Source organism: Lolium rigidum, chromosome 1 (assembly GCF_022539505.1).
Source record: "Lolium rigidum isolate FL_2022 chromosome 1, APGP_CSIRO_Lrig_0.1, whole genome shotgun sequence".
NCBI lineage: Eukaryota > Viridiplantae > Streptophyta > Magnoliopsida > Poales > Poaceae > Lolium > Lolium rigidum.
In genome coordinates, this window is record NC_061508.1 from 109,698,859 (window position 1) to 109,712,582 (window position 13,724).

General features: G+C 46.6%; 1 pseudogene; it reads left to right on the top strand.

The window, feature by feature from the left end:
* Positions 1–1,571: 1,571 nt before the first annotated feature.
* On the top strand, positions 1,572–13,403 carry LOC124650010 (annotated as a pseudogene).
* Positions 13,404–13,724: the final 321 nt, after the last annotated feature.

The following is a 13,724-nucleotide window of genomic DNA, read 5'->3' on the forward strand; positions in this document are numbered from 1 at the left end:
TTTTTCCCTTTTTCCGATTGTGTGTGCCATGTTTTTTCTGTACAATACCAAGAATAAGTAGATCACTCAATATTTCTATCAAATTTAATATTGCAGGATATTTAATTAGCCGTTGCTTGGAGTTTTGGGGTCATATGGTGAAAGCCAACGAGTGTTCTATCAGCAGGACTACTTGAAGTAGTTTCTAAGTAATTTTTTTTCACGCAGTCAGTAGTTTTATCTTATCCCTATTGAAAGCTTTCTTTTGCCGATCTTTCATTTGTTGTATATACACATTTCTGCTAAAATAATTCTCCTAACATGTTCGCCCCGGCCTTGAATTCCTGGGTCTGCCACTGGTTCCTCAGAATGGTGCCTGGCCTAGACGACCCAAATTATGCTGGTGTTGTGAATCTGCTTGGTGGTGGTTTGGCAGGAGTCACAGCGTCATCTGTAACCTTGCCCTTTGGACGTTGTTTCTCACTGAATGCATAGTGCTAGTCTCAGATGCACCTTTTTTTTAGCAGGGCATATGCCGATGTCTTGTTTCTAGAAAACTGGTGAGTGTTTTATGATAGTAGATATATTGCCAAGGAACTCGTGCTATATAGTGCGAGGTGGATGTTTGGAACATTGGCCTTCATCACCTGAGGGGGACAGACATGGCGCCAAACGAGCACCAGCTTCAAATTAAAGCAAATGAATTTCCTCAATCTTATTACACATTTTAGATTATTGGTAGCTTTTCACACCCGTAAATTACTTGCTGGATATTAGAGCATCTGGCGGTTGAATGGCAGAAATACGACTCAGCTTACCATGTGGATCAGCCGGCAATGTAGCAGGCAATATTTTTCTTGCCCGTCACTGTCACATGCTGTCACCAATGCACAATACTGATTGGTAGGTAATAGTTTGATATACTAGCATCAATTATAGATGAGGGACGAATACGCTTAAGCTACCAAATCAGCAACTAGCGTCATGGAACTAATCATTCCCAACTGTTAGTCTACGGAGAGCATACGTTTCCATCTAACAGGGTTAATGATTTCACATGGGAGACATGGACCGCTAGTTATAATAATACCAATTATTATGTTTGACATTATCAAAAAAAAAATTATGTTGGATCATTCTTTTCAGCAGTTGGGACAATTTGATATGATCATATTATCTTCCTCTCTGACAGTCTGACGCCATTTGCACCTCTCTCTCCGGTGAATCCCTCCGCACATCGTCCCTCTCCTCTCCTCCCCGGCATAGGATTTCTTAGTCCCGCCACCGTCCGCCAGCCTTGTACCTTACCCGGCCGCACTGTGCCGCCCTTTGGGGAGGTCGCAGCCAAAACAACCAATAGCTGCGGAAGGCCGCCCTCTCCATCGATATGAATAGCATACCGGCGATTGGCCCGGCGCTGGCGGTGGCGAACAGGTAGTCAATACTGCGGGGCGTTCAGCAGCTTTTTTTTCTCACCCTTCTCGGCAGAGAACCACCGCTGGTAGACCTTCTCCGCGTCGCCTGCCTGGAGTATTCTTGCGCCTAGTGGCAGATTGCCTCTGTTTGACTGATTTGCCCAGCGACACCTACCAGCCTGAATCGGGGCAGATTATGTAAGCTTCTGTTAACAGTTCTGATTTCCTTTCTTCTTGTTAGGTCTGTGGTACCAGATTTGCATTTTGTTATGCTGTTCCTTCCATACGTTGCTACTCTTGCTCATGTTACTGTGCTGCTGCTACGTGATGGGGGCTGAGGCATACCGACCTTGTAGATATGGTGCAGGATGTGCCCTTATCAAGTTGAACTTGGTAGAACTCATACAAAGACACCATTTTGTTTCTCACTGAATGCATAGTGCTAGTCTCATATGCAGCCCTTTTTTGTCGGGTCATATCCTTAGAGATGTACTGTAGGCTGCTGTATAGGCTGTTAGGATTGATCTCCACTGCACCAGAGCCCAACGGCTCTGGCACGACCCCTTGATCTCGTCCGCGCCCTGATCGGGGGCGCCCAACCGTTCGCTGGTTGGTGGGCCCCTGTCGCCTGCACTATATAGAGTGGTGGGGGCCAGTGGCACACGGCATGAGGTTGCCCTGAGCAGCCACTCGCCCCACCGCACCCACCGATTAGGGTTAGTGCGATGCCGACGGGAAGCTCCGCCGCCACCACTCCCTCACCGATCCGCCGCCATCACCACGTCAACGTCGACGGGTTCGTTCTTCTCGCAGCAATAAGATAAACATCACAGCAGTCTTGGTATCTCTCCCTCCCTCTCACAGTACATGAATACAATTTGTTACAGAGATATGGTTACTACCGATTAAGATCTAGGCTAGTTGATCTACGAGATATATCATTGGTATCAGAGCATCTAGTCCTAGATTGTTTTTCGGTAGAAAAGAAATCGAAACAGCAAAGTGGAAACCCTAGATCAATCCTCGAAACCCTAGTTCGTAAAGGGAAAAGAAAGATTCCTATCGGCCGGGGCCTTGGGCTCGCCGGCAAGAAAACAGGGGAAGTGGGGCCACCGTGCCGCCACCGCCAACGATCACCGGCTGCTCGCGCACGCCGGCAAAGCAAACCGCGCCGCCACCGAGCCGCTCGGCCTGCCGCCGGTTGAGCTCGTGGCGCCGCAAAGAAAGGGGACCCCTCTCGGTCATCTTGACGGCGATGCGCCCACCCTCGGGTGAACGCACGCACCGGCAAAAGGACCGTGGGGCGCCGTCGCTCGTCTCGGTCCGGGGCCGTCGGGATCTCGGTGGTAGGGAGGATCCGGTGGCCTCGCGGGCTAGGTTCCTCCGCCGCCGGAGGGCGAGCGAAAGAGACAGAAGGGGCGGACACGCCGTGACGGCGAGCCGCCGGACCACGCGCACGGGCTGCCGCCGGTGTCACCGGCAGAGTAAATGGGGCGGGGCAGGCGCGCGGGAGAAGAAGCCCCGCCGCCGCCGCCGGAGTGTACAGAGGCTCAGGGAGCCGGGGGCCGCCGCCACCCGCCGCCGGCGAGCTGGGCGTAGCGCGAGAAGGCGCCGTCGCCAGCCGCCAGAGAGGAGGCGCGCGGGGCAGAGAGGGTGGCCAAGGGGAAAAGACTAGGGTTAGGGTTTTTGGGCCGTTGGCCCGACTTTTATACCGCCCGAAAGTGAAGGCCAGCCGTCGGATGGATCCGACGGCCAGGAGCGTGCCGCGCTGCCTCTCCGCGTGGGCTACGTGGCCGAGCCGTGTGCGGGCCGTTTGGCAGGCCGCCACGTTCGGGCCGCGTCCGGGCCGCGTAAAGGCCGCGACAGCAGGCCGCGTGCGGGCCGCGTTGGCAGGGCCGCCACGTCGGTGCCGCGGTTTCGGCAGCGTGGGCGCCGCGTGGCTGCGTGCCGCTCGGTGCGTGAGGGCCGCGTGGGCCGCGGGCCCACGCCAGCACAGTAACAGTTTTTCCAGAGGCTTTTTTGGCAGTTTTAGGCCTAATTTTGTCTAGATTTTTTTCTGAACAAATAGGACCAACGAAATATTTGTTCAGGAATTGAAAAGTGAAAGATATTCCCCTGAAAAGTTCAAAAGTAGAGAAAAGTAAAAGTCACAGTTTCCGCTGCATATAGTAAAAGAAGCATTTTTTGTCAAGTTTTTTCCTGAGCAAATTGAACCAACGAGATATTTGTTTTTTTGGAAATTAAAAAGTAACAAAGATGCTTCTGAAAAGTTTAAAGTTTAAAGTTTGACTTCAAAGTTTCCGCTGCAAATAGTTAAGATGCATTTTCAATTTGGAAAAATGCAAAAGTGATGATTAAAATTTAAAAGTTGCATAAAAGTGATTGTTGAGACAATTATGATATGTCATTTTATGACCAACGTTATTGATGGCATGATCATGTTTTGTTGCAATAATATGTGCAAAAGTGATAGTTAAAATTTAAAGTGATTATTGTGACAATTATGGTTCTGTTATTTTTTAACCAACGTTATTAATGACATGATCATGATTTGTTGCAATAAGGTGTGCATTTATCTCTATTTTCTGCCCAACGGTGATATAGTTTTAATTGCACAAACAGTTGTATGTTCTAATTTTGACCAACGTTAAATTATTGCATGCAATTGTTGTTATGATCTCATTTCATTGTGGTTTAAAGGAGGGTACTACTTGATGAGCTGCATCAAGGATGTTCCAACCCTCAGAGGTGACAACTACACTGAATGGAGAAAAGAAGGTCGATTTGTGCTGAGGTGGACTGGGTTCCCATGGCACGGTCAGATCAAAAGATCTAGTCAGAAATGACAAGAAAGATGATGCTGCATGGCAGTATAAAAAGTGGCTAAGTGCCATTTATAAGAATACAATTGAGATCGCTATTGTGAGCTCAATTGCAGAGTGTGCTTCCGTAAGGGAGTATCTTGAAAGAATAAAGAGCCAGTTCACTGGTTCTTCAAAGATATGTGCGACCCATTGCTCGAAGCTAATCGGTGACCGAAAAGTACACATGGACAGAAAGGACATGGCAAGTGTGCCATATGTTGTAATAATGCTTATGTGGGTGATGTCTGTGTGTAATGTGAGTGAAAGAATGTTGTTCGCGTTGGACAAAGAACAAAAGAAAAGAAAAGAACTGATGAATCGTCGAAATATGGCATTGTAGCTTAGGCCATATTTCGAGGGGGAGAATAGAAAGACTTGTTAAAAATGGTATTCTTCCTCCATTAGAATTCTCAGACATAACAGCGCATCGATTGCATTAAAGAAAAAAAAAGTTGTAAAGCAAATTAAAAAGGGTGCAAATCGATGCACATCAACACTAGAAATAATTCACACCGAGATATGTGGATCATTTACTGTGAAAAGTGTGGATGGCTATGATTTGTTCATAACATTCACGAATGATTACTCCCAATATGGTTATATTTATCCAATAAAAGAAAGAACAGAAGCGTTGGATAAATTCAAAATATTCAAAGCTGAAGTTGAAAATCAGCATGATAAAAGAATAAAGATAGTCAGATCTGATCGTGGAGGGGAGTACTACGGTCGACATACTCCATATGGCCAAGTCCCTGGACCTTTTGCAAGGTTTCTACAGGAGACTCGAATAGTCGCCCAGTACTCGATGCCGGGCGAACCTCGGCGTAATGGGGTAGCCGAAAGGCGCAACCGTACCCTTATGGATATGGTGAGCAAGTATGATGAGCTATTCCACCCTACCATTGGGATTGTGGATTGGGGCGTTAAAAACCGCTATTCACATTCTAAACAGAAGTACCAAGCAAATCGGTGCCCAAAACGCCGTATGAGCTATGGACAGGGAGAGTGCCTTCTCTAAACCACCTGAAAGTGTGGGGGAGCCCTGCTGAGGCCAAAGTATTTAATCCAAATATCGCAAAGTTAGATACCAAAACAGTCAGCTGCCATTTTGTTGGCTATCCTGGAAAGTCAAAAGGTTATCGTTTCTACTGTCCAGAGAAATACACAAAGTTTGTGGAAACGAGACATGTTGTCTTCTTAGAAGACGAAATGATGAGGGGGAGCATGGTAGCTCGGAAAATTGATCTTGAGGAGAAGAGGGTGCATGCACCTAATCCGATGACTCAGGAGCCATTTTTTGCGCTACCATGTGCACCTGTACCGACGATCCCTGCGATTGTGGTGCAAGCGCTCGTTGTGACTCCACCCATGACAACGATGAGTGAAAATTCGGAACCTGTCCGTCAGGAGCCGAATGAACCATTTGTTGAGCATGAAAGGGAGCAACAATAGCCACCTCTAGAGGCAAAAGGATTTACACAAAGAGAAGGGATAGATTACAATGAGACATTTTCTCCGGTCTCATGTAAGGATTCCTTCAGAATCATCATGGCACTAGTTGCACATTTTGATTTAGAGTTACATCGAATGGATGTAAAGACGGCATTTCTAAACGTGGATTTAAAGAAAATATTGAGGAGGGATGCCGCCTAAAGAAATCCATTTATGGATTAAAGCAAGCCTCCAGACAGTGGTATCTAAAGTTTAATGAAACAATCAAGAGATTTGGATTTAAAGAAAATATTGAGGACAATTGCGTTTATGCAAAGTTTAAAAGTGGAAAATATATTTTCCTAATCTTGTATGTGGATGATATTCTGCTTGCCAGCAGTGATGTTAGTCTACTGCAAGAGACAAAGAAGTTCTTGTCCTCAAATTTTGATATGAAAGATCTTGGTGAAGCGTCATATGTTTTGGGCATAGAAATTCACCGAGATAGAAACAATGGAGTATTAGGACTATCACAAAAGGCTTATTTAGAAAAGATTCTAAGTAAGTATAATATGCATAAGTGCAGTGCCACACCTGCCCCTATAGTCAAGGGCGACAGTTTTGGGAAGCATCAAAGTCCCCAAAATCAATACGAGCTCGATCAAATGAAAGCGGTTCAATATGCTTCGGCTATTGGAAGCCTACAGTATGCACAAGTGTGCACTCGCCCTGACTTATCTTTTATCACCGGAGTACTCGGTAGATATCAAGAAAATCCAGGTTTTTGAACACTGGAAAATGGTAAAGAAGGCATTGCGTTATGTGAAAGGCACAAAGAGTTACATGCTAACATACATAAGATCTGATTCCCTAGAAATAAGAGGGTATTCAGATGCAGATTTTGCGGGGGATAAATATGATAGAAAATCCACATCTGGATATGTATTCACCCTCGCAGGGGGAGCTATTTCGTGGAGAAGCTCCAAACAGATGATAGTTGCATCATCCACGATGTATGCAGAATTTATAGCATGTTATGAAGCCACGGGGCAGGCATTATGGTTAAAGAAATTCATACCCGACTTGAAAGTGGTAGATTGTATTGACAAACCACTAAAGATGTACTGCGACAATGAACTCGCAGTATTTTATGCTCACAACAACAAGTCGAGTACAGCTACGAAACCAATTGAGGTTAAGTATTATGTTGTGAAACACAAGGTCCAGGATCAAACTATAAGTCTCGAGCATATAAGGACAAAAGATATGCTTGCGGATCCGCTAACGAAAGGCTTACCACCCAGCGTGTTCAAGGAGCACGTAGCCGGCATGGGTTTAAGGGAAAGTCTTACCTATCCTGGATCATAAGAGGCCCAAAAGTAAAAGAATTTGTTTCAAAACGAGAGAAGTGTATTGTGGCTCGTCTGATTCTATCGGCAATAGAGCTGTGACGATGAAACATGCCCTATGTACTGATCCAAAATGAAACGAATAAAGTGAAAGTATAAAGTTAAAAGAAAAGTTGAGATCAAGGGGGAGAATGTTAGGATTGATCTCCACCGCACCAGAGCCCAACGGCTCTGGCACGACCCCTTGACCTCGTCCGCGCCCTGATCGGGGGCGCCCAACCGTTCGCTGGTTGGTGGGCCCCTGTCGCCTGCACTATATAGAGTGGTGGGGGCCAGTGGCACACGGCATGAGGTTGCCCTGAGCAGCCACTCGCCCCACCAGACCCACCGATTAGGGTTAGTGCAGTGCCGACGGGAAGCTCCGCCGCCACCACTCCCTCACCGATCCGCCGCCATCACCACGTCAACGTCGACGGGTTCGTTCTTCTCGCAGCAATAAGATAAACATCACAGCAGTCTTGGTATCTCTCCCTCCCTCTCACAGTACATGAATACAATTTGTTACAGAGATATGGTTACTACCGATTAAGATCTAGGCTAGTTGATCTACGAGATCTATCATAGGCTTGCAACATGAATTTGATCGGAGCTTGGGGCCTAAACAGCTAGTAGTTTCTAGTGTCTTGCATTTTGAGAATTTGCCATCTCTGCTTCCTATTGTTTAGCACGGCAAAGTGTCATGTTGTTGTTTTGCATTTGCTTGATACTGGATTTAGTAACCCCTAAGGCATGAACCGATTTCATGGGACCGCGGTTTGAGGCGATTTTGATTTCGGTGTGACATCATTTTTTATGCCTTTGTCCCTTGATGTTAAGTTCAGAAAGAATGCTTTGATTTGGTACATCTGTTTGATGCAGAGCATGTTTACTGCTTTCTGTCATTTGGTGTTTAATGTCTTAAGTTCAGGGAAATCAGCACACTGCTTCAGACAACCACTACCTCTAGTTTCCTGTGATCTACTGGCCTGCATAAGCATGTCCTATCTAATCTTTACAGTTTTCAGTTATCTATTTATTTTTCTTGTTTGAGGTTCCAGATTTATAAATAGCTAAAGACTTTCCATGTTCTCATTGCCACTATCAAACTTATGGAGGAATGAAAATTTTAAGTTGAGTACCTTTGGTTCTACATGCTGCACTATATTGTAAACCTGCCTTTATTTTCCATTCGATGTTGTTTCCATATTTTTAATAGTGTTAATTGATTGGTCGTTTTTCTTTCTACAATTGATAACTGAGCCACACCATTTGTCTTGCAGTGCCTCTTCTTCAGTTAAAATGGAAGTAGTAGCGCCTTGTGGTGGTTGGTGCGGAGCTACTATCAACACGATCATAACTCCATTCTATAATCGTTTTGCAAAACATGTATTGTATTGCTTCACCGCTGGCACAAGCGTGAGGGAGCACAGGATAAAAACTGAGGATCTGTTACGCAAACGGGCAGGGGTCCAAGAGACGTTTCAAGCTAACAGGCATTCCTTGGACGGCGTGCTAAGAGAACAGACAAGATTATGGCTGGAATCAACGGATAGACTTGTATCTAATGAAGTGGCAAACCGGCTGCGATACACTCAGAGGTACCGATTATGTGGGTGCTGCTCCCCAAATTGCTCGGGAAACTATAAGATCAGTAAGCGAGCAGTTGAGGAACTGGAAGAGGTTAAATCACTTCTCGATAGTGTACCAGGTGATAATAATATCACACGTGCGCCAGATCCACGTTGTGTCGAGAGTATGCTTGTAGATCCTGCTCCAATACCACCAAGCAGATGGGTTATTCTCCGGCGTGCTCTCATGTTCATCGTGAGCGATGATCCCAATGAGGGGATAGTTGGAATGTGGGGTCCAGACAAAGATGATAACACGAATCTCCTCAAGCATATCAACAATTCATTTCTTGAACAGAGTCTCTTCGATTTTGTTATCTTTGTTCCAAGCGCCTGCGATTGCTCGGTAACAAATGTTCAATCTGAAATCTTAAGTAGGATCGATATGAGGCAGGATGGTAATGAGGCAAATCGAGCCACCAGGATACGCAAACAACTCGAGAACAAAAATTTCCTGCTGGTTGTGGATGACCTCCGTCAGAATCTGGACCTTGGAGCAGTTGGCATTCCATATCCCCTTGGATTCGTGGGGGAGAAGAAGAGAAAAGTGGTAATCATGTCACTATCAGGATATAGATCCGTTGGAAATCTGATGGGTGTGAACAAAGATATTGAACTGCCTATTTTGCAAGAGGGGGAAGCACGTGACCTGTTTAGACTGTCATTAAGTTATACAGGGGATCTTTATTCTAACCCCAACATCGGGCCACATGCTACTGATCTGGTACGGGCCATAAATGGCTTGCCATCGGAACTGATACGTTATGGGAAGTCAATGCGTGGAACAACGGATGCAGGTTCCTGGAAAGTTGCTATAGATGATGCATCAAGTAAATTTTCTAGGTCATGTTCGGTAAGTGTTAATTTGTTTCAAAACTCAATTTTTCTAGGAATCTATACCTGGTCATAAACCCATTTTTCAGCAATAACTTGTGTTTGTTTTTATGCCTTGAAGATAGAACACACTCTCGGTCTCATTGAGAATGATCCCATGTTGGGTGTAATTGGAATATGGGGTCCAGGTGGAGTGGGAAAAACTCATCTACTGAACAAAATCTGTACCTCATTCAGAGAAAGGATTAATGTTATCTGGGTGACAGCCTCCAGCCAGTGTTCAGTGTCGAAGGTCCAAACTCAAATTTTAGACGAGCTCAAACTGATAGGTGATGGTAATGTCGAAAACCAAAGTGCTATAATCCGTGACTTCCTAGATAATAAAAGCTTTCTGTTACTGTTGGATGACCTTTGGGAAAGAATTGATCTAGAAGCAGTTGGCTTACCACTTCCCCTTGGAATTGAACCTTTGAACAAACTCAAGAGAAAAGTTGTGCTCACAACGAGATTTACATCCGTTTGTGGTGGGATGGAGGTGAAAAAACAGATTCAAGTTCCATATCTGGAGGAGATTGAGGCATGGGAGCTATTCAGAGTGAAGGTCGGAGACCAAACTATTTTTTCTCCTGGTATTAAAGATCGTGCAAGAATACTTGTGACTGAAATGAAGGGCTTGCCTTTAGCTTTGGTAACTGTCGGAAGGGCAATGTATGGGAAATTTCATCCGGATCAATGGGATTCTGCCATCCAACATATGAAAAAGTCATGTTGCATTGACACAAATGAAGACCCCCTGAAGATGGAGGAAGAAGTTTTCAAAAAGATCATGTTTAGCTATGATAATTTGAAAAGTGAGAGGTTGAAGAACTGTTTCTTGACTTGTGCATTGTGGCCAGAGGATCGGAATATTAGCAGACTAGAGCTTGCTCAACTCTGGATTGGCTTAGGTCATGTGAATGTGGGGGACATACAAAGTCCATACCTCTGCCCCCCAACCCTCTTTATTGACAGGAAAAAAAGATTACCTGGAGGCCGCCCCCCAACCCTCTGCCCCCAACCCTAACCCTCCGCCCCCAACCCTCCGCCGCCGCCGCCGCCGGTAGCGCCGCCGGGGCAAAGTCCCTCGGGGCGTGGCGGCGGCGGGGCCCTTCCTCGTCGCCGCGTGGAGATCGGCGGCCGGATCTCCACCTCCTCGATGCTTGGCGGAGCGGACGCGCGTGGGATGGGCGACGGCGGCGGCGGCCCTCCTCCCGTCGGGCTGTCCACGGACCGGTCGGCGCGGGTGGGATGGGCGGCGCTGCGGTCTCCCTCTTCTCGTCGGCTTCCCGCAGCACTCCGGCGAGGGGTGGGGGGTGGGCGGCGGCCGGCCCCTCGGTCTGCGCCATGCCATCCACCCCCGCCTCTCGTTGGTGCGTGGAGGCGATCTCGGGCATCTTCCGCGACACGAGGGCGCCCGGGGCAGCAGCCTTGGGTTTGACGGAGGAGGTGGCCTCTTCTTCGCCGGAGAGGGTCGGCCTGCGGTTGGTGGTGGTGGATTTTTGATCTATCATCACCATCCGGCGGTGAGATGGAGGTGCATGGAAGCCGGCGATGGTGTCGCCGGTGGAGGGTTGGGTTGGCCAGCCCGGGATGGTCGCCGACGTGGGGGTCCGGCCTGAATAAAGGCGGCGGTCCTAGGGCCTCTCTTGCGTGAAGAGGAGGACCTACCGGAGGCCTGGACTCGTGATCCGGCCGGAGGGTTGAGTTCCGGAAGGCTCCGCCGGCGAATGTAACGAGTGCTTTGCCCGGAGTTTGCTGGATCGGAGGTATTCGGTCGTGCGCACCCATGCGTTTATTCCGACCGTTTGGTTCTCGGAGGGAGCGGCGCGAAGCTCTTTTTCCGTGTTGACATCAAGTGACTATGGATCCATGATGAAAGTCGGAAGAAGAGAATTTCATGAAGGCCGGAGGGGAGGACTAGCTAAGGGAGGTTCAAGTCTCCGCGTTGTTGAGGGGCTTGCTTGGTGTCCGGGCTTCACAGCAGCGGTATGAAAGTGGGGGCGACAACACATGTGAAGCGCGAGTCCTACCTTTCGGGGTGAAAACCCAAGGTCCGGCCTTAACCGGTTGTGCCTGGCAGGTGACCTTGGTGGAGGCATTGTTTTGAGAGTGGGGACTATCTTCGGGGTGAAAACCTAAGATCTTTGATCGGGCGACGACGGTGTTGGAGCACTGTTCCCTTCTTGGAGGCGTCGTTTTTGGAGAGTACGCAATTCAGGTGTTATCATGGTGGTGGATGTATTGCTGTTGTTAGGTCCGTGATACTGTAGCGGGACTTTTGTTTCTTAGTTTTCTTTTCCTTTTTTGGCTGTGTGCATCCGTAGTGCCATTAGGGTGGTGCGTTGTTGCAGAGGCTGGGTGTAATTGGTATCTCTCGATATTAATATATTCCCTTTATCGAAAAAAAAACAAAGTCCATACACAGAAGCTTATAGTCTGATGGGCGACCTTACAGGTGCATGCTTGTTAGAGGGCTATGGAGCTGATGATATTGGATGGGTCAAACTACATGATGTGATTCGTGATATGTCTTTATGGATCTCTTGTGGTTGTGGTAAGAACAATGGCAACTGGTTTGTCCGTGCAGGAGTTGGCCCATATGAAAAATTTAGTATCCCTTGGAGGAGGGCAGAATACATCTCATTAATGTCGAATGATATGAAGAAACTTCCTTCTGCTAGTGATCCGCTAAAAGTGAGGGTGTTATGCCTTCAACACAACATGTTGGATGAAACAATAATAACTGGAGTACTTGTGAATTCCGCTAAACTGACATATCTGGATTTGAGCCATAATAAACTCAAGGCGATACCTGAAAGTTTATGTCTGTTGGCAGAATTGATATATCTCGATTTGTCAAATAATGAGCAGATAGAGGAAGTGCCTCACAGCTTTGGAAACCTCATTAAGCTCAAGTTCCTGTACCTGCAGGGCAACAACATACAAATAATACCAGAGGAGGTCATATCTAAACTTGAAGCATTGAAAATAATACACGTGGATCTTATGTGGGTGTCTGATTGTATCAGAGCTAATGTATACAGAGTGTTGGGCACACTAAATCACTTGAAAGTTTTCGGTACATCAGTAGGACTTTTGGATGCATGGGCATCACTTCATGATGCGGCAGACCTACCTATTTGGTCGTTACATCTGATGAGATCTTTTGTTAAAATGGAATTCCATCTCTATGATATTTTATCACTGGAGTTTGCACAAATGACCTTGTATGAACTGCATATTTTAAACGACCATGATCTGACAGATATAACATTAATACGGAGGCCTAAGCAACAAACATACAGTTTTGGTATTCTCAATAATTTGAACCTGGTTAATTTGTCAGCATTGACAACAGTAAAATGGGTGGGAACATCTCCAACATCTGTATTTCCAAGGCTCACTTGCTTGACAGTGTTATCCTGCAGCCAGCTAGAGCACCTGTCTTGGGCGATGTATCTGCCTTGTCTTGAAAAACTTGATGTAGCATTCAATTATAGCATGCAGAAGGCTTTTACAAGGTATCATGTTGACAACGTGTGGAGTGGACAAAACAGTTCCCAGATATTTCCTTGCCTCAAGCACCTTTGTCTTAGTTCGTGCATATCGCTGGTAACTATTGCGGATCCTGATGTGACATTCCCATCCCTAGAGGTGCTGGAGATTGAACTTTGTCCGGAGCTGAATAAGCTTCCTTTTGACATGGTCAGCTTGCCACGAAATCTGCAGGCTCTACTGATGTATGATACTGAATCCTGGGAGCGATTGGAGTTGGAAGAAGGTGTTAAATCTTTCCTTCAACCCAAGCTTCAATTATTATTTTAAATAACATGAGCAGTCCGTCCATTCCATTCCATGTTTGTATCTCGTCTGGGAGTGTTATCAGGCATGCTTATATAGTGTGCACGGGAAATGCTTCTTTCGGCTCCAGAGGTGTGTTGTGTCTTTGCTCAGCATTTTCCTTTCACTCTATTTGAGGTTCAGTTTCGCCAGGTCCTATGTTGTGAGCTGGACCGAAGTATTACCCGAAGCAGAGACCTGATGTGTTCTTGAGTGCAAGTAGCAAAGGTTTATGTGTCCACTGTGTTGGCGTTTTTGCCCGACTGGCAGGAGTATGTAAATCATCCTTACCGATGATTTGCCTGG